This window comes from Balaenoptera ricei, chromosome 16, assembly GCF_028023285.1.
Source record: "Balaenoptera ricei isolate mBalRic1 chromosome 16, mBalRic1.hap2, whole genome shotgun sequence".
Taxonomy (NCBI): domain Eukaryota; kingdom Metazoa; phylum Chordata; class Mammalia; order Artiodactyla; family Balaenopteridae; genus Balaenoptera; species Balaenoptera ricei.
This window is the reverse complement of record NC_082654.1, coordinates 76,426,891-76,454,141: the sequence shown is the minus strand read 5'-3', so window position 1 is coordinate 76,454,141 and position 27,251 is coordinate 76,426,891.

Sequence of the window (27,251 nt, the reverse complement as noted above, 5' to 3'; positions counted from 1 at the left end):
TAGAAATCTCCCTCCTTGGAGAATCAGCACCTTTAACCTCCTGTTCCGTACAGGTTGCAATTTGTCCTGAGGATGAACGGGAAGAGGGGGAGCCAATGAGATACTAGCTCTAGGTGTTGGGACAGGCACAGGTCATTCTATTTTCCCATCAGGAAGAAGAATTAACCACAGGCTCAGCCTGCCTCCCGGAGCCAGAATAGAGCCTGAAGCAATCCAGCGCTTTTATGGCCAGCTCCCAAGATAGCGAGTTGAAAAATGGAGCTCAAGGGCACTGCAATTCACAAACCTGCAGAGTTAGAAATGATAACTCTCGTCCACAAATATATTGAGGGAAGGCAACGAAGAGGATTTGAAAGCAAGGCAGAATTGCAGGAAACAGATTTCAGGAGGTAGATTCGAATCGCCTTTAAAGCACAGGAGAAGCGGCAAAACCTCGACAATGATGCCCTTGGCCAAAAAGGGCGTATGCGTTTTTTCCTGAATATATTCAGGAAAAAACGCATTCGCCCTTTTTGGCCAACCAAGCACCCTGGAAAGGCAAATCAGCGCTGCAAAGAAGTCTCGCTTCCCATCGGTCAAAAGGGCCATGCTGAATAAAGTGTCAAAACCAGAAATGCAGGACAGGCCATGGAGAAATGGGAGACTTGCTACGCTGATGGGCGGGATGTAAATTGCCAACAGCCACTCTGGAGAAGTGTACGGTGTGTCCTGAAACATCTAAAAAACTCAGCTTAGAGAGCATAGGGCACTTCCACTCATGGGCGTATAAATTGAGAAAACTAAAAATCAGCAAGACACAGGCAGCCCAAAACTTAGGGCTGCTCTGTTGACAAGAACCTCCACTTCGTTACACCTTAAATATCCCAGGAAAGAGTAGAATGGATAAAGAAGTTGTGGTTCTTATGTACAATGGAATATCACTCAGCCATGAAATCAACGTCATAAGGCTAGTAGCAGCATGATGAGTGGATTTAGGTACGACGATTCTAAGTGAAATAAGTCACACAGAAAAAGACACTTATCATAAGATATCACTTATAGAGGGAATGTAAAAACCGCTACCCTTGAACTGAATTACAAAACAGAACAGAGTCACACGTTTAGAAAACACACTATGGCTGCTTAACGGGAAAGGTGAGGTGGGGTGATGCATAAAACAAGGGTTTCAAATTAGCTCAGATACCGTACCATAAACCCAATATGTAATAGACAAGACCTACTCCTTGCTCAGTGAACTAGACACAACACCCCCTATTCACCGCCCAAGAATATATCTGACTAGTAGGAATCTTAAAACCTATGTATTGATATCTCTCTGTAAGTGAGTCTAGTGGGTGTAAAGCGGCATAAACACAGCAGTGAAAAGCAGCTAAACCCCATTATAAAAATCAATTACTTTTAAAAACCCGTGAAACAAAGACAGTGAAAGAGAGAGAAATGCTTACAAAATTCGTTCAGGGGCTGTGATGCCACCTGGATTGACCATATCTAGACCCACAGCTGATTGAGACATAAGGGTGGACACTCTTGGGGCTAAGAGGTTTGGGGAGATTGGGTGAGGTAACGCAGACCCTTTAAAGTAATACGGCGTGGTACCCATCCCATGGGTCCCGAATCTCCAGGTTCAAGGGCATCTTCCTATATCGAAAACATGCATAAAAAACCCAGAAGATGGTACACCGTGTGATGGGGAAAGGTTTCTAAAACACACCTCATTTCTCCTCTCCTTGTACTCCGGTTCGCCATTCCAGCCGCTTTACTAGCAATCTCCCTCCTTGGAGAATCAGCACCTTTAACCTCCTGTTCCGTACAGGTTGCAATTTGTCCTGAGGATGAACGGGAAGAGGGGGAGCCAATGAGAGACTAGCTCTAGGTGTTGGGACAGGCACAGGTCACTCTATTTTCCCATCAGGAAGAAGAATTAACCACAGGCTCAGCCTGCCGCCCAGAGCCAGAATAGGGCCTGAAGCAATCCTGCGCTTTTGCGGCCAGCTCCCAAGAAAGCGAGTTGAAAAATGGAGCTCAGGGGCACTGCAATTCACAAACCTGCAGAGTAAGAAATGATAACTCTCGTCCACAAATAGATTGAGGGAAGGCAACGAAGAGGATTTGAAAGCAAGGCAGAATTGCAGGAAACAGATTTCAGGAGGTAGATTCGAATCGCCTGTAAAGCACAGGAGAAGCGGCAAAACTTCGACAATGATGCCCTTGGCCAAAAAGGGCGTATGCGTTTTTTCCTGAATATATTCAGGAAAAAACGCATACGCCCTTTTTGGCCAACCAAGCAACCTGGAAAGGCAAATCAGCGCTACAAAGAAGCCTCGCTTCCCATCGGTCAAAAGGGCCATGCTGAATAAAGTGTCAAAACCAGAAATGCAGGACAGGCCATGGAGAAATGGGAGATTTGCTACGCTGATGGGCGGGCTGTAAATTGCCAACAGCCACCCTGGAGAAGTGTACGGTGTGTCCTGAAACATCTAAAAAACTCAGCTTAGAGAGCATAGGGCACTTCCACTCATGGGCGTATAAATTGAGAAAACTAAAAATCAGCAAGACACAGGCACCCCAAAACTTAGGGCTGCTCTGTTGACAAGAACCTCCACTTCGTTACACCTTAAATATCCCAGGAAAGAGAAGACTGGATAAAGAAGTTGTGGGCCTTATGTACAATGGAATATCACTCAGCCATGAAATCAACGTCATAAGGCTAGTAGCAGCATGATGAGTGGATTTAGGTACGACGATTCTAAGTGAAATAAGTCACACAGAAAAAGACACTTATCATAAGATATCACTTATAGAGGGAATGTAAAAACCGCTACCCTTGAACTGAATTACAAAACAGAACAGAGTCACACGTTTAGAAAACACACTATGGCTGCTTAACGGGAAAGGTGAGGTGGGGTGATGCATAAAACAAGGGTTTCAAATTAGCTCAGATACCGTACCATAAACCCAATATGTAATAGACAAGACCTACTCCTTGCTCAGTGAACTAGACACAACACCCCCTATTCACCGCCCAAGAATATATCTGACTAGTAGGAATCTTAAAACCTATGTATTGATATCTCTCTGTAAGTGAGTCTAGTGGGTGTAAAGCGGCATAAACACAGCAGTGAAAAGCAGCTAAACCCCATTATAAAAATCAATTACTTTTAAAAACCCGTGAAACAAAGACAGTGAAAGAGAGAGAAATGCTTCCAAAATTCGTTCAGGGGCTGTGATGCCACCTGGATTGACCATATCTAGACCCACAGCTGATTGAGACATAAGGGTGGACACTCTTGGGGCTAAGAGGTTTGGGGAGATTGGGTGAGGTAACACAGACCCTTTAAAGTAATACGGCGTGGTACCCATCCCATGGGTCCCGAATCTCCAGGTTCAAGGGCATCTTCCTATATCGAAAACATGCATAAAAAACCCAGAAGATGGTACACCGTGTGATCGGGAAAGGTTTCTAAAACACACCTCATTTCTCCTCTCCTTGTACTCCGGTTCGCCATTCCAGCCGCTTTACTAGCAATCTCCCTCTTTGGAGAATCAGCACCTTTAACCTCCTGTTCCGTACAGGTTGCAATTTGTCCTGAGGATGAACGGGAAGAGGGGGAGCCAACGAGAGACTAGCTCTAGGTGTTGGGACAGGCACAGGTCACTCTATTTTCCCATCAGGAAGAAGAATTAACCACAGGCTCAGCCTGCCGCCCAGAGCCAGAATAGGGCCTGAAGCAATCCTGCGCTTTTGCGGCCAGCTCCCAAGAAAGCGAGTTGAAAAATGGAGCTCAGGGGCACTGCAATTCACAAACCTGCAGAGTAAGAAATGATAACTCTCGTCCACAAATAGATTGAGGGAAGGCAACGAAGAGGATTTGAAAGCAAGGCAGAATTGCAGGAAACAGATTTCAGGAGGTAGATTCGAATCGCCTGTAAAGCACAGGAGAAGCGGCAAAACCTCGACAATGATGCCCTTGGCCAAAAAGGGCGTATGCGTTTTTTCCTGAATATATTCAGGAAAAAACGCATACGCCCTTTTTGGCCAACCAAGCAACCTGGAAAGGCAAATCAGCGCTACAAAGAAGCCTCGCTTCCCATCGGTCAAAAGGGCCATGCTGAATAAAGTGTCAAAACCAGAAATGCAGGACAGGCCATGGAGAAATGGGAGACTTGCTACGCTAATGGGCGGGATGTAAATTGCCAACAGCCACCCTGGAGAAGTGTACGGTGTGTCCTGAAACATCTAAAAAACTCAGCTTAGAGAGCATAGGGCACTTCCACTCATGGGCGTATAAATTGAGAAAACTAAAAATCAGCAAGACACATGCACCCCAAAACTTAGGGCTGCTCTGTTGACAAGAACCTCCACTTCGTTACACCTTAAATATCCCAGGAAAGAGAAGAATGGATAAAGAAGTTGTGGTTATTATGTACAATGGAATATCACTCAGCCATGAAATCAACGTCATAAGGCTAGTAGCAGCATGATGAGTGGATTTAGGTACGACGATTCTAAGTGAAATAAGTCACACAGAAAAAGACACTTATCATAAGATATCACTTATAGAGGGAATGTAAAAACCGCTACCCTTGAACTGAATTACAAAACAGAACAGAGTCGCACGTTTAGAAAACACACTATGGCTGCTTAACGGGAAAGGTGAGGTGGGGTGATGCATAAAACAAGGGTTTCAAATTAGCTCACATACCGTTCCATAAACCCAATATGTAATAGACAAGACCTACTCCTTGCTCAGTGAACTGGAGTCAACACCCCTTATTCACCGCCCAAGAATATATCTGACTAGTAAGAATCTTAAAACCTATGTATTGCTATCTCTCAGTAAGTGCATCAAGTGTGTGTAAAGCGGCATAAACACAGCAGTGAAAAGCAGCTAAACCCCATTCTAAAAATCAATTACTTTTAAAAACCCGTGAAACAAAGACAGTGAAAGAGAGAGAAATTCTTACAAAATTCGTTCAGGGGCTGTGATGCCACCTGGATTGACCATATCTAGACCCACAGCTGATTGAGACATAAGGGTGGACACTCGTGGGGCTGAGAGGTTTGGTGAGGATGGGTGAGCAAACGCAGACCCTTTAAATAATATGGCGTGGTACCCATCCCATGGGTCCCAAATCTCCAGGTTCAAGGGCATCTTCCTACATCGAAAACATTCATATGAAACCCAGAAGATGGTACACCGTGTAATCGGGAAAGGTGTCTAAAACGCACCTCATTTCTCATCTCCTTGTGCTCCGGTTCGCCACTCCAGCCGCTTTACTAGCAATCTCCCTCTTTGGAGAATCGGCACCTTTAACCTCCTGTTCCGTACAGGTTGCAATTTGTCCTGAGGATGAACGGGAAGAGGGGGAGCCAGTGAGAGACTAGCTCTAGGTGTTGGAACAGGCACAGGTCACTCTATTTTCCCATCAGGAAGAAGAATTAACCACAGGCTCAGCCTGCCTCCCGGAGCCAGAATAGAGCCTGAAGCAATACAGCGCTTTTATGGCCAGCTCCCAAGATAGCGAGTTGAAAAATGGAGCTCAAGGGCACTGCAATTCACAAACCTGCAGAGTTAGAAATGATAACTCTCGTCCACAAATATATTGAGGGAAGGCAACGAAGAGGATTTGAAAGCAAGGCAGAATTGCAGGAAACAGATTTCAGGAGGTAGATTCGAATCGCCTGTAAAGCACAGGAGAAGCGGCAAAACCTCGACAATGATGCCCTTGGCCAAAAAGGGCGTATGCGTTTTTTCCTGAATATATTCAGGAAAAAACGCATACGCCCTTTTTGGCCAACCAAGCAACCTGGAAAGGGAAATCAGCGCTACAAAGAAGTCTCGCTTCCCATCGGTCACAAGGGCCATGCTGAATAAAGTGTCAAAACCAGAAATGCAGGACAGGCCATGGAGAAATGGGAGACTTGCTACGCTGATGGGCAGGATGTAAATTGCCAACAGCCACTCTGGAGAAGTGTACGGTGTGTCCTGAAACATCTAAAAAACTCAGCTTAGAGAGCATAGGGCACTTCCACTCATGGGCGTATAAATTGAGAAAACTAAAAATCAGCAAGACACAGGCACCCCAAAGTTTAGGGCTGCTCTGTTGACAAGAACCTCCACTTCGTTACACCTTAAATATCCCAGGAAAGAGAAGAATGGATAAAGAAGTTGTGGTCCTTATGTACAATGGAATATCACTCAGCCATGAAATCAACATCATAAGGCTAGTAGCAGCATGATGAGTGGAGTTCGGTACGACGATTCTAAGTGAAATAAGTCACACAGAAAAAGACACTTATCATAAGATATCACTTATAGAGGGAATGTAAAAACCGCTACCCTTGAACTGAATTACAAAACAGAACAGAGTCACACGTTTAGAAAACACACTATGGCTGCTTAACGGGAAAGGTGAGGTGGGGTGATGCATAAAACAAGGGTTTCAAATTAGCTCAGATACCGTTCCATAAACCCAATATGTAATAGACAAGACCTACTCCTTGCTCAGTGAACTGGCCCCAACACCCCCTATTCACCGCCCAAGAATATAACTGACTAGTAAGAATCTTAAAACCTATGTATTGATATCTCTCTGTAAGTGAGTCAAGTGGGTGTAAAGTGGCATAAACACAGCAGTGAAAAGCAGCTAAACCCCATTATAAAAATCAATTACTTTTAAAAACCCGTGAAACAAAGACAGTGAAAGAGAGAGAAATTCTTACAAAATTCATTCAGGGGCTGTGATGCCACCTGGATTGACCATATCTAGACCCACAGCTGATTGAGACATAAGGGTGGACACTCGTGGGGCTAAGAGGTTTGAGGAGGTTGGGTGAGGTAACGCAGACCCTTTAAAGTAATACGGCGTGGTACCCATCCCATGCGTCCCAAATCTCCAGGTTCAAGGGCATTTTCGTACATCGAAAACATGCATAAGAAACCCAGAAGATGGTACACCGTGTGATGGGGAAAGGTTTCTAAAACACACCTCATTTCTCATCTCCTTGTGCTCCGGTTCGCCATTCCAGCCGCTTTACTAGAAATCTCCCTCCTTGGAGAATCAGCACCTTTAACCTCCTGTTCCGTACAGGTTGCAATTTGTCCTGAGGATGAACGGGAAGAGGGGGAGCCAATGAGATACTAGCTCTAGGTGTTGGGACAGGCACAGGTCATTCTATTTTCCCATCAGGAAGAAGAATTAACCACAGGCTCAGCCTGCCTCCCGGAGCCAGAATAGAGCCTGAAGCAATCCAGCGCTTTTATGGCCAGCTCCCAAGATACCGAGTTGAAAAATGGAGCTCAAGGGCACTGCAATTCACAAACCTGCAGAGTTAGAAATGATAACTCTCGTCCACAAATATATTGAGGGAAGGCAACGAAGAGGATTTGAAAGCAAGGCAGAATTGCAGGAAACAGATTTCAGGAGGTAGATTCGAATCGCCTTTAAAGCACAGGAGAAGCGGCAAAACCTCGACAATGATGCCCTTGGCCAAAAAGGGCGTATGCGTTTTTTCCTGAATATATTCAGGAAAAAACGCATTCGCCCTTTTTGGCCAACCAAGCACCCTGGAAAGGCAAATCAGCGCTGCAAAGAAGTCTCGCTTCCCATCGCTCAAAAGGGCCATGCTGAATAAAGTGTCAAAACCAGAAATGCAGGACAGGCCATGGAGAAATGGGAGACTTGCTACGCTGATGGGCGGGATGTAAATTGCCAACAGCCACTCTGGAGAAGTGTACGGTGTGTCCTGAAACATCTAAAAAACTCAGCTTAGAGAGCATAGGGCACTTCCACTCATGGGCGTATAAATTGAGAAAACTAAAAATCAGCAAGACACAGGCAGCCCAAAACTTAGGGCTGCTCTGTTGACAAGAACCTCCACTTCGTTACACCTTAAATATCCCAGGAAAGAGTAGAATGGATAAAGAAGTTGTGGTTCTTATGTACAATGGAATATCACTCAGCCATGAAATCAACGTCATAAGGCTAGTAGCAGCATGATGAGTGGATTTAGGTACGACGATTCTAAGTGAAATAAGTCACACAGAAAAAGACACTTATCATAAGATATCACTTATAGAGGGAATGTAAAAACCGCTACCCTTGAACTGAATTACAAAACAGAACAGAGTCACACGTTTAGAAAACACACTATGGCTGCTTAACGGGAAAGGTGAGGTGGGGTGATGCATAAAACAAGGGTTTCAAATTAGCTCAGATACCGTACCATAAACCCAATATGTAATAGACAAGACCTACTCCTTGCTCAGTGAACTAGACACAACACCCCCTATTCACCGCCCAAGAATATATCTGACTAGTAGGAATCTTAAAACCTATGTATTGATATCTCTCTGTAAGTGAGTCTAGTGGGTGTAAAGCGGCATAAACACAGCAGTGAAAAGCAGCTAAACCCCATTATAAAAATCAATTACTTTTAAAAACCCGTGAAACAAAGACAGTGAAAGAGAGAGAAATGCTTACAAAATTCGTTCAGGGGCTGTGATGCCACCTGGATTGACCATATCTAGACCCACAGCTGATTGAGACATAAGGGTGGACACTCTTGGGGATAAGAGGTTTGGGGAGATTGGGTGAGGTAACGCAGACCCTTTAAAGTAATACGGCGTGGTACCCATCCCATGGGTCCCGAATCTCCAGGTTCAAGGGCATCTTCCTATATCGAAAACATGCATAAAAAACCCAGAAGATGGTACACCGTGTGATGGGGAAAGGTTTCTAAAACACACCTCATTTCTCCTCTCCTTGTACTCCGGTTCGCCATTCCAGCCGCTTTACTAGCAATCTCCCTCCTTGGAGAATCAGCACCTTTAACCTCCTGTTCCGTACAGGTTGCAATTTGTCCTGAGGATGAACGGGAAGAGGGGGAGCCAATGAGAGACTAGCTCTAGGTGTTGGGACAGGCACAGGTCACTCTATTTTCCCATCAGGAAGAAGAATTAACCACAGGCTCAGCCTGCCGCCCAGAGCCAGAATAGGGCCTGAAGCAATCCTGCGCTTTTGCGGCCAGCTCCCAAGAAAGCGAGTTGAAAAATGGAGCTCAGGGGCACTGCAATTCACAAACCTGCAGAGTAAGAAATGATAACTCTCGTCCACAAATAGATTGAGGGAAGGCAACGAAGAGGATTTGAAAGCAAGGCAGAATTGCAGGAAACAGATTTCAGGAGGTAGATTCGAATCGCCTGTAAAGCACAGGAGAAGCGGCAAAACTTCGACAATGATGCCCTTGGCCAAAAAGGGCGTATGCGTTTTTTCCTGAATATATTCAGGAAAAAACGCATACGCCCTTTTTGGCCAACCAAGCAACCTGGAAAGGCAAATCAGCGCTACAAAGAAGCCTCGCTTCCCATCGGTCAAAAGGGCCATGCTGAATAAAGTGTCAAAACCAGAAATGCAGGACAGGCCATGGAGAAATGGGAGATTTGCTACGCTGATGGGCGGGCTGTAAATTGCCAACAGCCACCCTGGAGAAGTGTACGGTGTGTCCTGAAACATCTAAAAAACTCAGCTTAGAGAGCATAGGGCACTTCCACTCATGGGCGTATAAATTGAGAAAACTAAAAATCAGCAAGACACAGGCACCCCAAAACTTAGGGCTGCTCTGTTGACAAGAACCTCCACTTCGTTACACCTTAAATATCCCAGGAAAGAGAAGACTGGATAAAGAAGTTGTGGGCCTTATGTACAATGGAATATCACTCAGCCATGAAATCAACGTCATAAGGCTAGTAGCAGCATGATGAGTGGATTTAGGTACGACGATTCTAAGTGAAATAAGTCACACAGAAAAAGACACTTATCATAAGATATCACTTATAGAGGGAATGTAAAAACCGCTACCCTTGAACTTAATTACAAAACAGAACAGAGTCACACGTTTAGAAAACACACTATGGCTGCTTAACGGGAAAGGTGAGGTGGGGTGATGCATAAAACAAGGGTTTCAAATTAGCTCAGATACCGTACCATAAACCCAATATGTAATAGACAAGACCTACTCCTTGCTCAGTGAACTAGACACAACACCCCCTATTCACCGCCCAAGAATATATCTGACTAGTAGGAATCTTAAAACCTATGTATTGATATCTCTCTGTAAGTGAGTCTAGTGGGTGTAAAGCGGCATAAACACAGCAGTGAAAAGCAGCTAAACCCCATTATAAAAATCAATTACTTTTAAAAACCCGTGAAACAAAGACAGTGAAAGAGAGAGAAATGCTTCCAAAATTCGTTCAGGGGCTGTGATGCCACCTGGATTGACCATATCTAGACCCACAGCTGATTGAGACATAAGGGTGGACACTCTTGGGGCTAAGAGGTTTGGGGAGATTGGGTGAGGTAACACAGACCCTTTAAAGTAATACGGCGTGGTACCCATCCCATGGGTCCCGAATCTCCAGGTTCAAGGGCATCTTCCTATATCGAAAACATGCATAAAAAACCCAGAAGATGGTACACCGTGTGATCGGGAAAGGTTTCTAAAACACACCTCATTTCTCCTCTCCTTGTACTCCGGTTCGCCATTCCAGCCGCTTTACTAGCAATCTCCCTCTTTGGAGAATCAGCACCTTTAACCTCCTGTTCCGTACAGGTTGCAATTTGTCCTGAGGATGAACGGGAAGAGGGGGAGCCAACGAGAGACTAGCTCTAGGTGTTGGGACAGGCACAGGTCACTCTATTTTCCCATCAGGAAGAAGAATTAACCACAGGCTCAGCCTGCCGCCCAGAGCCAGAATAGGGCCTGAAGCAATCCTGCGCTTTTGCGGCCAGCTCCCAAGAAAGCGAGTTGAAAAATGGAGCTCAGGGGCACTGCAATTCACAAACCTGCAGAGTAAGAAATGATAACTCTCGTCCACAAATAGATTGAGGGAAGGCAACGAAGAGGATTTGAAAGCAAGGCAGAATTGCAGGAAACAGATTTCAGGAGGTAGATTCGAATCGCCTGTAAAGCACAGGAGAAGCGGCAAAACCTCGACAATGATGCCCTTGGCCAAAAAGGGCGTATGCGTTTTTTCCTGAATATATTCAGGAAAAAACGCATACGCCCTTTTTGGCCAACCAAGCAACCTGGAAAGGCAAATCAGCGCTACAAAGAAGCCTCGCTTCCCATCGGTCAAAAGGGCCATGCTGAATAAAGTGTCAAAACCAGAAATGCAGGACAGGCCATGGAGAAATGGGAGACTTGCTACGCTAATGGGCGGGATGTAAATTGCCAACAGCCACCCTGGAGAAGTGTACGGTGTGTCCTGAAACATCTAAAAAACTCAGCTTAGAGAGCATAGGGCACTTCCACTCATGGGCGTATAAATTGAGAAAACTAAAAATCAGCAAGACACAGGCACCCCAAAACTTAGGGCTGCTCTGTTGACAAGAACCTCCACTTCGTTACACCTTAAATATCCCAGGAAAGAGAAGAATGGATAAAGAAGTTGTGGTTATTATGTACAATGGAATATCACTCAGCCATGAAATCAACGTCATAAGGCTAGTAGCAGCATGATGAGTGGATTTAGGTACGACGATTCTAAGTGAAATAAGTCACACAGAAAAAGACACTTATCATAAGATATCACTTATAGAGGGAATGTAAAAACCGCTACCCTTGAACTGAATTACAAAACAGAACAGAGTCGCACGTTTAGAAAACACACTATGGCTGCTTAACGGGAAAGGTGAGGTGGGGTGATGCATAAAACAAGGGTTTCAAATTAGCTCACATACCGTTCCATAAACCCAATATGTAATAGACAAGACCTACTCCTTGCTCAGTGAACTGGAGTCAACACCCCTTATTCACCGCCCAAGAATATATCTGACTAGTAAGAATCTTAAAACCTATGTATTGCTATCTCTCAGTAAGTGCATCAAGTGGGTGTAAAGCGGCATAAACACAGCAGTGAAAAGCAGCTAAACCCCATTCTAAAAATCAATTACTTTTAAAAACCCGTGAAACAAAGACAGTGAAAGAGAGAGAAATTCTTACAAAATTCGTTCAGGGGCTGTGATGCCACCTGGATTGACCATATCTAGACCCACAGCTGATTGAGACATAAGGGTGGACACTCGTGGGGCTGAGAGGTTTGGTGAGGATGGGTGAGCAAACGCAGACCCTTTAAATAATATGGCGTGGTACCCATCCCATGGGTCCCAAATCTCCAGGTTCAAGGGCATCTTCCTACATCGAAAACATGCATAAGAAACCCAGAAGATGGCACACCGTGTGATCGGGAAAGGTTTCTAAAACGCACCTCATTTCTCATCTCCTTGTGCTCCGGTTCGCCATTCCAGCTGCTTTTGTAGCAATCTCCCTCCTTGGAGAATCAGCACCTTTAACCTCCTGTTCCGTACAGGTTGCAATTTGTCCTGAGGATGAACGGGAAGAGGGGGAACCAATGAGAGACTAGCTCTAGGTGTTGGGACAGGCACAGGCCACTCTATTTTCCCATCAGGAAGAAGAATTAACCACAGGCTCAGCCTGCCGCCCCGAGCCAGAATAGGGCCTGAAGCAATCCTGCGCTTTTGCGGCCAGCTCCCAAGAAACCGAGTTGAAAAATGGAGCTCAGGGGCACTGCAATTCACAAACCTGCAGAGTTAGAAATGATAACTCTCGTCCACAATTATATGGAGGGAAGGCAACGAAGAGGATTTTAAAGCAAGGCAGAATTGCAGGAAACAGATTTCAGGAGGTAGATTCGAATCGCCTTTAAAGCACAGGAAAAGTGGCAAAACCTCGACAATGATGCCCTTGGCCAAAAAGGGCGTCTGCGTTCTTTCCTGAATAAATTTTGGAAAAAACGCAGATGCTCTTTTTGGCCAACTAAACAAGCGGGCAATGCAAATCAGCATTACAAAAATGTCTCACTTCGCATTGGTCAAAAGGCCCCTGCTGAAAAAGTGTAAAACCCAGAAATGCAGGACAGGCCATGGAGTAAAGGGAGCCTTGTTATGCTGATCGGCGGGATGTCAATTGCCACCGGCCACTCTTGAGAAGTGTATGCTGTAACTTAAAACTTCTAAAAAAGAGAGCTACAGAGCATACAGCACTTCCCCTCATGGGCGTATATCTTGGGAAAACCAAAAAATCGACAAGACACAGGCACCCCAAAGTTTAGGGCTGCTCTGTTTAGAAATGCCTCCATTTGGGTACAACTTACATGTCCTTGGAAGGAAAAAGTGGATAAAGAAGATGTGGTACTTATGTACAATGGAATATTACTCAGCATTTAAATCAATGAAATAAGGCCAGTGGCAGCAACTCGTGGAGACTGAGGTACGATCATTCTAAGTGACATAAGTCAGACATAAAATGAGACTTATCATAAGGTATCACTTATAGATAGTATCTAAAAATGCCTTCACATGAACGCAATTACAAAACAGAAACGGAGTCGCACATTTAGAAAACACACTTATGGCTGCTAAAGGAGAAAGGTGGGGCGGGGTGATGCATAAACCAGGAGGTTGAAATTAGCACAGATACGGTTCCATAAACAAAATAGGTATTCGACAGGACCTACTCTATAGCTCAAAGAGCTGGACTCAGCACCCTGTTGTCACCAGAAAAGGATATATAAGACTGGTAAGAATCTGTAAAAGAATTTATTGATGTCTCTCTTTCAGTGAATCAAGTGGATAGATGTAGAGCAGGAAGAAACACAGTATTGAAAATCAGCTATACCCCATTATAAAATTAAATAACAAGAACAAAATAAAGACAGTGAGAGAGAGAGAAATTCTTACAAAATTTGTTCAAGGGCTGTGATGCAACCTGGACTGACCATATGTAGACACAGAGCTGGATGGGATCTAAGGCTCTACACTCGTTGGTCTGAGAGGCTTCGTGAGGATGGGACAGCAAATGCATCACTTTTAGAGTAATACTGCCTGGCCCCATTCCATGGGTCCCATACCTCCAGGTGCAGGGGACCCTTCCTACAGCTAAAACATGCATGGCACATCCAGAGGATGGTACACCGTCTGATCGGGAAGAGTTTGGAAAAGTCACCTCATCTCCACGTCTCCTGGTATTCGGGTTCCCCAGCTCCTTTCCTTAGAGTCTCCCCACTTTGGGAAGGCAGCACACTCAACAGCCGGTTTTGCACGGCTTGGAATTTTCCGGTGAAGAAGGGGAATGGCGGGATGGAATGAGACACAAGCCTTAGATGTTTGGACAGGCATATGCTACTCTAGTTTCCTACCTGGAAGAAGAATTTCCCTATCCTTCAGGTGCCCCAGTAACTGGAATGGGTCTGTAGAAATCCTGCCCCTTTGTGTCTGCTTCCCTAAACAAGTTGAAAACCGGTGCTCAGGGGCACTGAGATTCACAAACATGCAGGGTTGTAATTGACACCTCTAATGGAGTCATTTCTTGAGCCAAGTATTCGTAAAGGCCTTGTAAGCAAGGCAGAATTGCAGGAAAGGGATTTCAAGGGGTAGTTTGCACTCGTCATTAAAGCACATGCAAAGCTGCTGAACATCGCCAATGATGCAGTTTGCCAAAAAGGCCGTATGCGTTATTCCTTAATCTATTCAGGAAAAACCCTTACTCCATTTTTGGCCAACAAAACAGGCGGGGAATGTAAATTAATATTACAAAGAGATATCACTTCGCACCAGTCAGAATGGCCAACCTCACAAACTGTAAAACCTGAAATGCAGGACAGGGCGTGGAGAAAAGGGAACCCTGACAAGCTGATGGTGGGAATGTAAATTGCTAACAGCCACTCTGGAGAAGTGGGTGGTGATTCCTTAAAAATCTAAAAACCAGAGCTTCAGAGCATATGGCGCTTCCACTCCTGGGCCTGTATCTTGGAAAAAACGTAAATTGACAGGACCCAGGCACTCTAAAATTTATGCAGCCCTGTTTACAAGAGCCTCTACTCGGAAGCTACCTAAAAGTCCTTGGAAGGAAGAATGGATAAAGAAATTATGGTAGATAGGTACAATGGAATATTACTCAGCTATGAAGTGAATGAAATAAGGCCATTTAGGGCCACTCAGAAGGACCTACGTACATTCATACTAAGTGTCATAAATCAGGCAATGAAAAATATCATATGATATTACTTATCGGTGGAATCTAAAAATTGATAGAAAGGTACTATCTTACAACACAGAAACAGAGTCCCAGACTTAGAACACAAACTTATGGTTACCAAACTGGAAAGGTGTGTTGGAGGCATAAATCATGAGGTTGGAGTTAGTATATACATATTTACAGAGAGAAAACTTGTAATCAACATGGACCTGCTGTAGAGCACTTGGAGCTCTTCTCAACACCCTTTAGTAACCTCAATGGGAAAATAATTCTAAAAAGAATATATAGTTATCTCTGTATAAATGAATCATGTTGGTGTATGACAAAAATGAACACAACATGATAAATCAACTATATACTCCATTATAAATTTAAAATTAAATTAAAGAAAAGAAAAATGATCACTAAATTTGTTTAGTCGCAGTGAACGTACTAGTGTCACATCCCTGGACACAGACACAATTTGGTCCCAAGGCTGGACTGTTGTGGGCCTGAGGACCTCGGGAGGATATGCCAGCTAATTCGCCCCCCTTGAACATGTAGTACCTGGTCCCCTCTGCATGGGATCACTATCTCCAGATCTAAGTGTGCCCTCATACTACTAAACCAACCCTCTGACACCCAAAGGATGGTGGACTCTCTGGGCTGGATGACATTTGGAAAATCACCTGCTCTCAACATATCCTGGTGTTTGGGTTCCGACCTCCTGACTCCTTCGTAAGGGTCATCCCACTCTACAAGACAGCACCCTCAACAGGTGATTTTGCAGGGGTTTATACTTGTTCGGGGGATGAAGGGTAAGGGGGAAGAAGGAATGGGACAGAAGCCCTTACATGTTTGGTCAGGCACATTCCACTCTAATTTAATACCCAAGAACAGGACTTGCCCTACATCTAAGGTTGTGTCAGTAACCAGAGAGGGACAGTAGAAATCCTGCCGCCTTCTGTTTCCCATAACAACAATTCTAAAACTGGACCTTATACGCACTTCATATTCACAATGCCTGGGGAGCTGTAAATGACAACAGCCCTCAAAAAATGTCTTGGGGTAGGTAATCGAAGTAGACTTCAAAACAAGGCAACCTTTCAATAACCCTTTTTCAAGGGATAAATCTTACTGACACTGTTCAAAAAAAAAGCACATATGAAGATACTCACCATTGCTTTATGTTAGACAAATGCAAATCAGATGTACAAAGAAGTATCACCTGGAACCACTCAGAATAGCCATCATCACAATGTCTACAAACAAGAAATGCTTCAGAGGGTGTGGAAAAAAGAGAAACCTACTACTTATTTTTTTTTTTAATCTGCCTTGGGTCTTCGTTGCTGCGCACGGCTTTTCTATAGTTGCAGCAAGCGGGGGCTACTCATCGTTGTGGTACGAAGCCTTCTCTTTGTGGTGGCTTCTCTTGTTGTGGAGCACAAGCTGTAGGCACACAGGCTTCAGTAGTTGTGGCTCGTGGGCTCTAGAGCGCAGACTGAGTAGTTGTGCATGGGCTTACTTGTTCTGTGGCATGTGAGATCTTCCCGGGCCAGGGCTCGAACCTGTGTCCCCTGAACTGGCAGGCAGATTCTTAACCACTGCGCCACCAATTCTATGCTATCGGTGGCAATGCCAATTGGTAACAGCCACTATGGAGCACAGAATGGAGGTTACCAGAGTAAGGGGAGGTGGGAGGGATAAATTGGAAATTGGGATTGACATATACACACCACTATATATAAAAGAGATAACAAATAAGGGCTTACTGTATAGCACAGGGAACTCTACTCAATACTCTGTAATGACCTGTATGGGAAAGGAATCCAAAAAGGATTGGATATATGTATAACTGCTTCACTGTGCTGTGCAGCAGAAAGTAACACAACATTGTAAATCAACTCTATTCCAAAAAAATTGAAATTGAAATGAAATGAAGTAAAATCAAATAAAATAGAGCTACCAGATGATCCAGCAAGTTCACTCCTGTGTGCATATCTGGAGGAAAGCATAAATCGAAAAGACACATCTTCCCCAATGTTCACTGCAACACGCTTTACAATAGCGAAGACATGGAAGCAACCAAAATGTCCATCAACATATGAATATAGGTAAAGAATATGTGATACATACATATAATGGAATATGACTCAGCCATAAAATAGAAGAAAATAATGCCAGTTGCAGTAACATGGATGGACCTAGAGATGATTGTACTAAGTGAAGTAAGTCAGACAGAGTAAGACAAATATTGGATGATATCACTTCTAGGTGGAAGCTAAAAATTGATACAAATGAACTAACTTACAAAAGAGAGGCAGACTCACAGACTTGGAAAACAAACTTATGGTTACCAAAGGGGAGAGGTGGGGGGTAGGGATAAATCAGGAGCTTGGGGTAAATATACGAATACTACTATATATAACAGATAAGCAACAAGGACCTACTGTATAGCACAGGGAGCTCTACTCAGTATTCTGGGAATACCGTTATCAGAAAAGAATCTGAAAAAGAATGAATATATGCATATGTGTAACTGAATCACTTGCTGTGCAGCTGAAATGAACACAACATTGTAAATCAACTATACTCCAATAAAATTTAAATTTCAAAATAAAGAAAATCACCTATATTTCAAAAGAAAATAAAAAGAATTCCCATCTCTTTATATGGCTTGATAGCTTACTTATTTAGTGCTCAATATTATCCCATTCCCAGAATATATTAATACTATATCATTTCATTCACCTATTGGAGGACACCTTAGTTTCATTCACATTTTGGCAATATTGAATTAGGTGCTATAAATATCCATATGCAGGTTTTCCTCTGGAAGTATGTTTTAAACTACTTTCAGTAAATATCCATGAGAACACTTGACGGATTGTACAGTAAGGGAATGCTCAATATTCTAGCAAGTGTCAATCAGACTACCAAAGTAGCTGTATTATTTTTCATTTCCACCAATGACAAATGACATTTCCTATTGTTCCACATCTCCTACAGAATTTGTTCTTGTCATTGTTCACATTTTAGCCATTCTAAGTGTTACATAGTGGTATGTAATTGTATTTTTAATTTGCTTTTTCATGGCAGCATGTAATCTGGATTATTCTTCTGTATACTTATATGCATAGTGTCTATTTTCTTTGGTGAGGTGTCCATAAAGTATATTGGTCCACATTTTATTTAGGTTGCTTTCATTTTTTTCTACCCAATCTGTATTTGTTTTATTTATTTTCGTGCCTTATTGCATTAACAAGGACTTGGAGTAAAATATGGAAAAGGAGTCATGAAAGGGGACATCCTTGCTTTTACCTGAACTTAGTGGAAAAGCTTCATGGTTTTGACCATTAATCATGATGTAAGATAAAAGTTTCCTGTAAATCTTTGTTATCAACTTGAGAAAGCTCCAGTCTATTTCTTTAACTGAGAGTTTTTATGAAGAATGGGTGTTAGATTTTTTCAAAGGTCTTCTGAATCTATTGATATGCTAATGATTGTCTTTAAGGTGTTGATATGATGGATATAATTATTTGATTCTAGAATGTTGAACCAGCCTTTCATACCTGGGATTATTTCCTCTCATTCATGATATAAAATTCTCTCAAAATATTGTTGGATTCGATTTGGTAATATTTTGTTGAGGATTTTTGCATTGATGTTCCTGAGAGATACTGGTCAGTTTTCTTTACTATTCATATGTTCTTCTAAGTTTGGATGTTGTGGATTTAGTGTCAGACATTCATTTGGGGAGATTCTCAGTCATTTTTAAAAAATATTTTCTGTTCTTTATTATCTTTATTCTCCTCCTGCTATACCCATTATGTATAGGTCACAGCATTTTTCATTGTTCCACAATTATTGATTACTCTGTTCTGTTGATTTCTTTCCTGCCCATTTTCTCTTTTCTTTTGAGATTTAAAGGTTTCTCCTGATATGTCTTCAAGCTCACAGATATTTCTCCTCAGCCAGCTCTTTGACTGCTAGAACAAAATACGAGAGACTTGGTATTTTATAAACAACAGAATATTTTTGTTTTCTCATAATTGCTGAGGCTGAAAGGTTCAAGAGCAAGTAACCAGGGGCTTCCCTGGAGGTGCAGTGGTTAAGAATCTGCCTATCAATAAAGGGGACAAGGGTTCGAGCCCTGGTCCAGGAAGATCCCACATGCCATGGAACAACTAAGCCCGTGCACCACAAATACTGAGCCTGTGCTCTAGAGTCCACAGGCCACAACTACTGAGCCTGTGAGCCACAACTACTGAAACCCACACGCCTAGAGCCCGTGCTCCGCAACAAGAGAAGCCACTCAATGAGAAGCCCGCGCACCGCACCAAAGACCCAACACAGCCAAAAAATTAATTAATTAATTATCTAATTAATTTTTTTAAAAAAAGAACAAGTTGCCAGCTGACTTAGTGTCTGGCGAGGGACCAATTTCTGGTTCATAATGTGGGTCTTCTCGCTCGACAATGAAATCCTGGAATGGTCATAAGATCTTCTGTGTGCTACATTTATTAGGTCACTAATCCCATGTTTGAGCTCTCTGGCCTCATAACCTAATCACCTCCCAAAAGCCCCACCTCCTAATACCATCAACATGGGAGCTGGGTTTCAAAATTTTTAAATTAGAGGTACAAAGTATTTACACCATAACAGGGACCACAGAGTTAACTGATTTTTCCTTTCATGTTAAAGGTTTGCACATTTATATTTATTATATAATCCCAAAACCCTTGCTTTTTTTAATAAGATTCTTTTTCCGTATACGCCAGTACAGACCACTGAGTAGAGTTCCCTGTGCTATAAAGCAGGTCTTTATCTATTTTATATATAGTAGTGTGTATAAGTCAGTCCCAATCTCCCAATTTATCCCTTCCCCACTTATCCCCTGGTAACCATAAGTTTGTTTTCTATATCCATGATTCTATTTCTGTTGTGTAAATAAGTTCATTTGTACCTTTTTTTTTTCTTTTTTAGATTCCTCATATAAGCAATATCATATGATATCTGTCTTTCTGTGTCTGACTTGCTTCACTCAGTATAACAATCTCTAGGTCCATCCATGTTGCTACAAAACCCTTAATTGTTAAGGATAACTCTCAATTTTTCCCAGTATCATCAGCAATTCATTCTGGCAGACACGTGATAACACTTTTTAAACAGGGATATTGAGACCAAGGCTCCTGACCTGCAAACAAACAAAACATCATTCATATAGTGAAAACTTTGCAAATCAAAGGATGAAAGCACTTGGTCTAAATCCCTTTGCACCCACTGCTGACAGAGGGCAGAGGAGTTTGACTCACTAATCTTCCTTACGTGCACTTCTTCCTAATGGGGTATTCCATCTAAAACTTATAAGAAGCGGGGATGTATCATGGAACACACCAATCGCTACTACAGATTCTGAAGCAGCAAAAAAAAAAAAACAAACAAACAAAAAAAAAAAACATGATGAATCCATCCAAAGGGTTCCGTCCACATTGTTACAATAGTTTCCCTCACACTGTGAACCCTTTTCAAACCCTATCACTTGAACCTATTTTTATTTTTTTCAACAAAAATAATGTTAATCTGCAGTCAGACACTCCAGTAATATTACACTATCCCTTGTGCAAGTATGTAGGGATTTGAGGAGCTATGGGAGGCCACCATGAGAGGTTGCCTAGAGTAATTCGGACATTTCATTTAATGTTGGTTCTTCTCCCTAAGATGTCTGCTATCCTCTTCTTTTTGTAGCTACTAGCATTGAGAAAGTGACCAAGATAAGGCCCTTCTCTTTTACTGCCCATGAATGCAACTGTGATTAACCCCACAGAACTTGGTGCTTCCAGAATCCCCTGAACCTACTGACCCTCCATGCATGGCATGACATAGATAAGGATGGTGACGTGTATCCTTGTATAGAGCATGTTATAAAATGTTTGACTCTTCCCTTCCTCATAATTCCAAAGAATAGATTTATTTGGATTTCTGCTTAATGCTGCTGGAGTTGGTACATAAGTTGAGGGAGGTATCAGGGCACACCAAAAGAGAGGGTAACTGCACAGAAAATACAAGCAGGTACATTTCTGTGTAGTTTCAAGCAGCTTATTTGCTATATCAACCATGGTGACATGTTGACCCTTCCTCTTTCTACTAGTAGTACAACAAACATAAAGGATATTTAGGCTGCTTGTTTTATCCCCACCTCTCACAATTGATCTGCATTAACATATAGGACAAGGAAGGGCCCATTCTACCATCTTAACCAATATTTGAGAACTAGAAAATGTCCAGATTTTGGGGGGTTTATTTTCATATTCCCCAATCAGGCCTATGAAGGAATCTTACCTATTGTGTTTAATGAAGTCATATCTCTGACGGCATCCCATCATCAACAAAACTGGAAAGAAATTTGAAGGGTCTTCGATTTTACCATATTTGAAATAACAATATTTTAGCCTGACACGTTTTTGGATTTTAGAAAAAAATATTTTAAATGAGACAAAAAATCATTTTTATGACACAAAAAGACAGCAATAGTTTTATATTTTTATCTGTTCCACTTGCACACAAGTGTCTCATGGGGTTATGTACAGCTCTCCTGTTGGGTGCTGTGCATGGTGCAAGTATGGATTAAAGCTTAGGAATCTTAAGCTTCAGTCACCTGAAACATTTAAATTAGGATGCAAGCAATCCTGTCCAACATTTGAAAAGAGCAAGACACTCTCTTTATTTTATTTGTTAGGTAATTAATCTGTCTTTTCCCCAAGGAGAGAAACAAGTGGCATCTTCCATCAATGTGTTGCACAAATATCTTTGAACAGAGAGTGCAAGCAGAGGCTGATACAGGATGTGAAAAAAAAATGAGAGACCCTCTTGTGGCATTTTCTCCTAACTTATTGCAATCTCCCATTTAAAATGTGGGAATAATCGATCTTCTGAGGAAAAAGGCCCAAGGAAGGTTTTTGCTTCTGTGGAATAATGGGATTGCTAAAGATTTCAGGACGCAAGACGAGTTAGTGAGAATGACCATGAGAAATCAGAGAAAAGTCAGATCCATGGATGAAGTGATGTTTACCACTGTGAATCAATGAGAAGTAGGAGCAAATGAAAAGAAAGCTGATACAACATTTTCTGAATAAATGTAACCTTTCAGCTGTCATAGAAAAATTAATACTCACTATGATACAACATATTTACTTTAGAAAGTTAACTTAAATTTAAAGCTTAATAATTACATTTATTGAAGAAATGAAAACATATTTGTGGTTTAGAATAAATAATGTGCTCTGCTACAGGTAAGAAGACTACATAAATCAATAGAAATAAGACTAAATAAATAAAGAGGAAAATAACAAATTAGATGTTATTAACATTGAAAACTGACACTCATCTAATGAAAGAGAAGGAGAGACAGAAAGAGAGAAGAACTCATCTCAAGCATGTATTAAAAACTCCTAAATAAGAAGTCTTCAGATGTTAAAAAAAAAAAAAAAAAAAACAGGAAGTCTTCAATAAGAAGATAATGGAATAGCAAAATGGGGGAAATATACCAAAAGATATTTCAAAAAAGAGAGTACAGAATGTTAAGTAAACATATCAATAGATGCTTGGCTTCTTAGTAGTCAATTAAATGCAAAAGCGTGATACCTGGAATTATCACTCACCAACCAGAAAGTTCAAATGAAAATGACAGGTATTATCAAGTTTGACAAGAATGTGTATAATCCTTGAATCTCATTCACTGCTGCTGAAGATGAAAAATCATACAAATGTTTTGAAAATATTTAGAAATATCTAAAAAGATAAACACAAGAAAGCTATGACTCGAACATTTTACTACTACGTGTATACTGAACAATAATTTATACACACATCACCAAAGCTCAAGTTCTAGAATTTATATACCAGTGCTGTTCTCAATAGACACAAACTGAAAATCACTCATATTGTAATACATATTGGAATAAATTAATTAATAGTTAAATATTTACATTATGGAATCCTATGCAACAGTGGCAATGCATGATCACAGCAACAGACAACCATATAGGCATATTCACAAACAACATAAAATAAAAAAGCCCAATCCAAAAGTGATTTTACTGTGCCATAACATTTATATCAAATACAAAATACAGGTAAAGTTATCTTTTTGTTAGGTACCAGAACAATATTAAACCTTAAGGGGAGTCACTAGAATGGGACCAGGGGACCTCTGAGTATCTGGCAATTTTCTGTGTCTTTATCTAGAAGCTATGTTTAGAGTGTATTCAGATGCTGAATTTTCTGAAATTTGTCATTTCCTTACAAACCATGCATGTTTTTCGTTGTTTTTTATACATAACAAAAACTAAAAAAGATAGACCAGGGAAGGTAATTGTATTAGCACTTTAATATCCATGCTTTTCAAGGTGGAAGTGAAAAGTATTAAATACTTGACATTGTGATTACTTCTTAAAAGTAAGGTGAAAATTTGAGGTTAATAAATAAGACATACTTCTTCATATATAATCCTCAAAGAGGAGGGGTAGAAAGGAGTATTATTATTTTTTCTTTAATACAGAATCGTTAAGATAGAAAATAATGAAAACAGACTAGGTTTAAAAAAGAGCACACTGGACTTCCCTGGTGGCACAGTGGGTAAGAATTTGCCTGCCAATGCAGGGAACAGGGGATCCATCCCTGGTCTGGGAAGATCCCACATGCCGCAGAGCAACTAAGCCCGTGTGCCACAAGTACTGAGCCTGTGCTCTAGAGCCTGCAAGCAACAACTATTGAGCCTGCATGACACAACTACTGAAGCCCATGCACCTAGAGCCCATACTCCACAACAAGAGAAACCACCGCAAGGAGAAGCCCGTGCACCACAACGATGAGTAACCCCTGCTTCTCTAGTAACAACTGGAGAAACCCTGTGCAGCAACGAAGACCCAACACAACCAAAAATTTAAAAAATTAAATCTTTTGACTTCTGAGATGACTCACTCACGTGGCTGTAGGTAAGAGGCCTCAGTTCCTTGCCACATGGATCTCTCCTTAGGGCTGCTTGAGTGTCCTCATGACATGGCAGCTGGCTTACCCCAGGATGAGTGATCTAGCAGAAACCAAAGCAGAAGCTGCAATGTCTTTTATAACTTTGGAAGCTGCACTTTGTCATTTCTGCAATTTCTTATTAGTTAAACAGTCAACCCTTTTCAAGTGCGAGGAGCCACACTGGTACATGGAGACTGGGAGATAATTAGGGGATAATTAGGTCCATCTTGGAGGCTGGCTACCAAAGTGGCTGACTAGCCAAAGTCTGAATTTTGTTTTCTTCACTTCTGGAGAGAAAATGGTCAGTGAACCTCATTGGTGGTCTTTGAGATGTACCAAAGCTACCTCTTGCTCTCACCCCCAGCTGTGTGGCTGACAGGGTCTTGGTGCTCCAGCCGGGTGTCAAGCCTGTGCCTCTAAGGTGGGAGAGCCGAGTTCAGGACTTTGGTCTACCAGAGACCTCTGGCACCTTGTAATATCAAATGGCGAAAGCTCTCCCAGAGATATCCGTCTCAACGCTAAGACCCAGCTCCACTCAGAGACCAGCAAGATCCAGTGCTGGACATCCCATGCCAAACAACTAGCAAGACAGGAATGCAGGCCCACCCATTAGCAGAGAGGCTGCCGAAAATCACAATAAGGTCACAGACACCCCAAAACACACCACCAGATGCGGATCTGTCCACCAGAAAGACAAGATCCAGACACACCCACCAGAACACAGGCACCAGTCCCCTCCATCAGAAAGCCTGCACAACCCACTGAACCAACCTTAGCCACTGGGGGCAGACACCAAATACAACGGGAACTACGAATCTGCAGCCTCTGAAAAGGAGACCCCAAACACAGTCCCCAAAGCCAAATGAGAAGACACAGAAACACACAGCAGATGAAGGAGCAAGGTAAAAACCCACCAGACCAAACAAATGTGGAGGAAATAGGCAGTCTACCTGAAAAAGAATTCAGAGTAATGATAGTAAAGATGATCCCAAATCTTGGAACTGGAATGGAGAATAGACAAGAAACCTTTAACAAGGACCTAGAAGAACTAAAGAGCAAACAAACAATGATGAACAACACAATAAATGGAATTAAAAATTCTCTAGAAGGAAACAATAGCAGAATAACTGAGGCAGAAGAATGGATGAATGACCTGGAAGATAAAATAGTGGAAATAACTACTGCAAAGCAAAATAAAGAAAAAAGAATGAAAAGAATTGAGGACAATCTGAGACATCTCTGGGAAAACATTAAACGCACCAACATTCGAATATAGGGGTCCCAGAAGTAGAAGAGAAAAAGAAAGACACTGAGAAAATATTTAAAGAGATTATAGTTGAAAACTTCCCTAATATGGGAAAGGAAATCGTTAATCAAGTCCAGGAAGTGCAGGGAGTCCCATACAAGATAAACCCAAGGAGAAACATGCCAAAACATATATTAATCAAACTATCAAAAATTAAATACAAAGAAAAAATATTAAAAGCAGCAAGGGAAAAACAACGAATAACATACAAGGGAATCCCCATAAGGTTAACAGCTGAACTTTCAGCAGAAACTCTGCAAGCCAGAAGGGACTGGCAGGACATATTTAAAGTAATGAAAGGGGAACAGCTACAACCAAGATTACTCGACCCACCAAGGATCTCGTTCAGATTCGACAGAGAAATTAAAACCTTTACAGACAAGCAAAAGCTAAGAGAATTCAGCACCACCAAACCCGCTTTACAACAAATGCTAAAGGAACTTCTCTAGGCAGGAAACACAAGAGAAGGAAAAGACCTACACTAAGAAACCCAAAACAATTAAGAAAATGGTAATAAGAACATACATATCAATAATTACCTTAAATGTAAATGGATCAAATGCTCCAACCGAAAGACATAGACTGGCTGAATGGATCCGAAAACACGACCGGTATGTATGTGGTCTACAAGAGACCCACTTCAGACATAGGGACACATACAGATGGAAAGTGAGGGGATGGAATAAGATATCCCATGCAAATGGAAATCAAAAGAAAGCTAGAGTAGCAATTCTCATATCAGACAAAAAAGACTTTAAAATAAAGACTATTACAGGAGACAAAGAAGGACACTACATAATGATCAAGGGATCAATCCAAGAAGAAGATATAACAATTGCATATATTTAGGCACCCAACATAGGAGCACCTCAATACATAAGGCAAATGCTAACAGCCATAAAAGGGGAAATCGACAGTAACACAATCATAGTAGGGGACTTTAGCACCCCTCTTTCACCAATGAACAGATCATCCACAATGAAAATAAATAAGGAAACACAAGCTTTAAATGATACATTAAACAAGATGGACTTAATTGATATTTATAGGACATTCCATCCAAAAACAACAGAATACACTTTTTCTCAAGTGCTCCTGGAACATTCTCCAGGATAGATCATATCTTGGGTCACAAATCAAGCCTTGGTAAATATAAGAAAATTGAAATCGTATCAAGTATCTTTTCCGACCACAATGCTATCAGACTAGATATCAATTACAGGAAAAAAATCTGTAAAAAATAGAAACACATGGACGCTCAACAATACACTACTTAATAACCAAGACACCACTGAAGAAATCAAAGAGGAAATAAAAAAATACCTAGAAACAAATGACAATGAACACATGAAGACCCAAAACCTATGGGATGCAGCAAGAGCAGTTCTAAGAGAGAAGTTTATAGCAATACAATCCTACCTCAAGAAACAAGAACTATCTCAAATAAGCAAGTTAACCTTACACCTAAAGCAATTAGAGAAAGAAAGAAAAAAAAAAAAACAAAGTCAGCAGAGGAAAGACATCATAAAGATCAGACCAGAAATAAATGAAAAAGAAATGAAGGAAACAACAGCAAAGATCAAAAAAACTAAAAGCTGGTTCTTTGAGAAGATAAACAAAATTGATAAACCATTAGCCAGACTCATCAAGAAAAAAAGGGAGACGACTCAAATCAACAGAATTACAAATGAAAAAGGAGAAGTAACAACTGACACTGCAGACATACAAAGGATCATGAGAGATTACTGCAAGCAACTATATGCCAATAAAATGGACAACCTGGAAGAAATGGACAAATTCTTAGAAAAGCACAACCTTCCAAGACTGAACCAGGAAGAAATAGAAGCTACAAACAAACCAATCCCAAGCACTGAACTT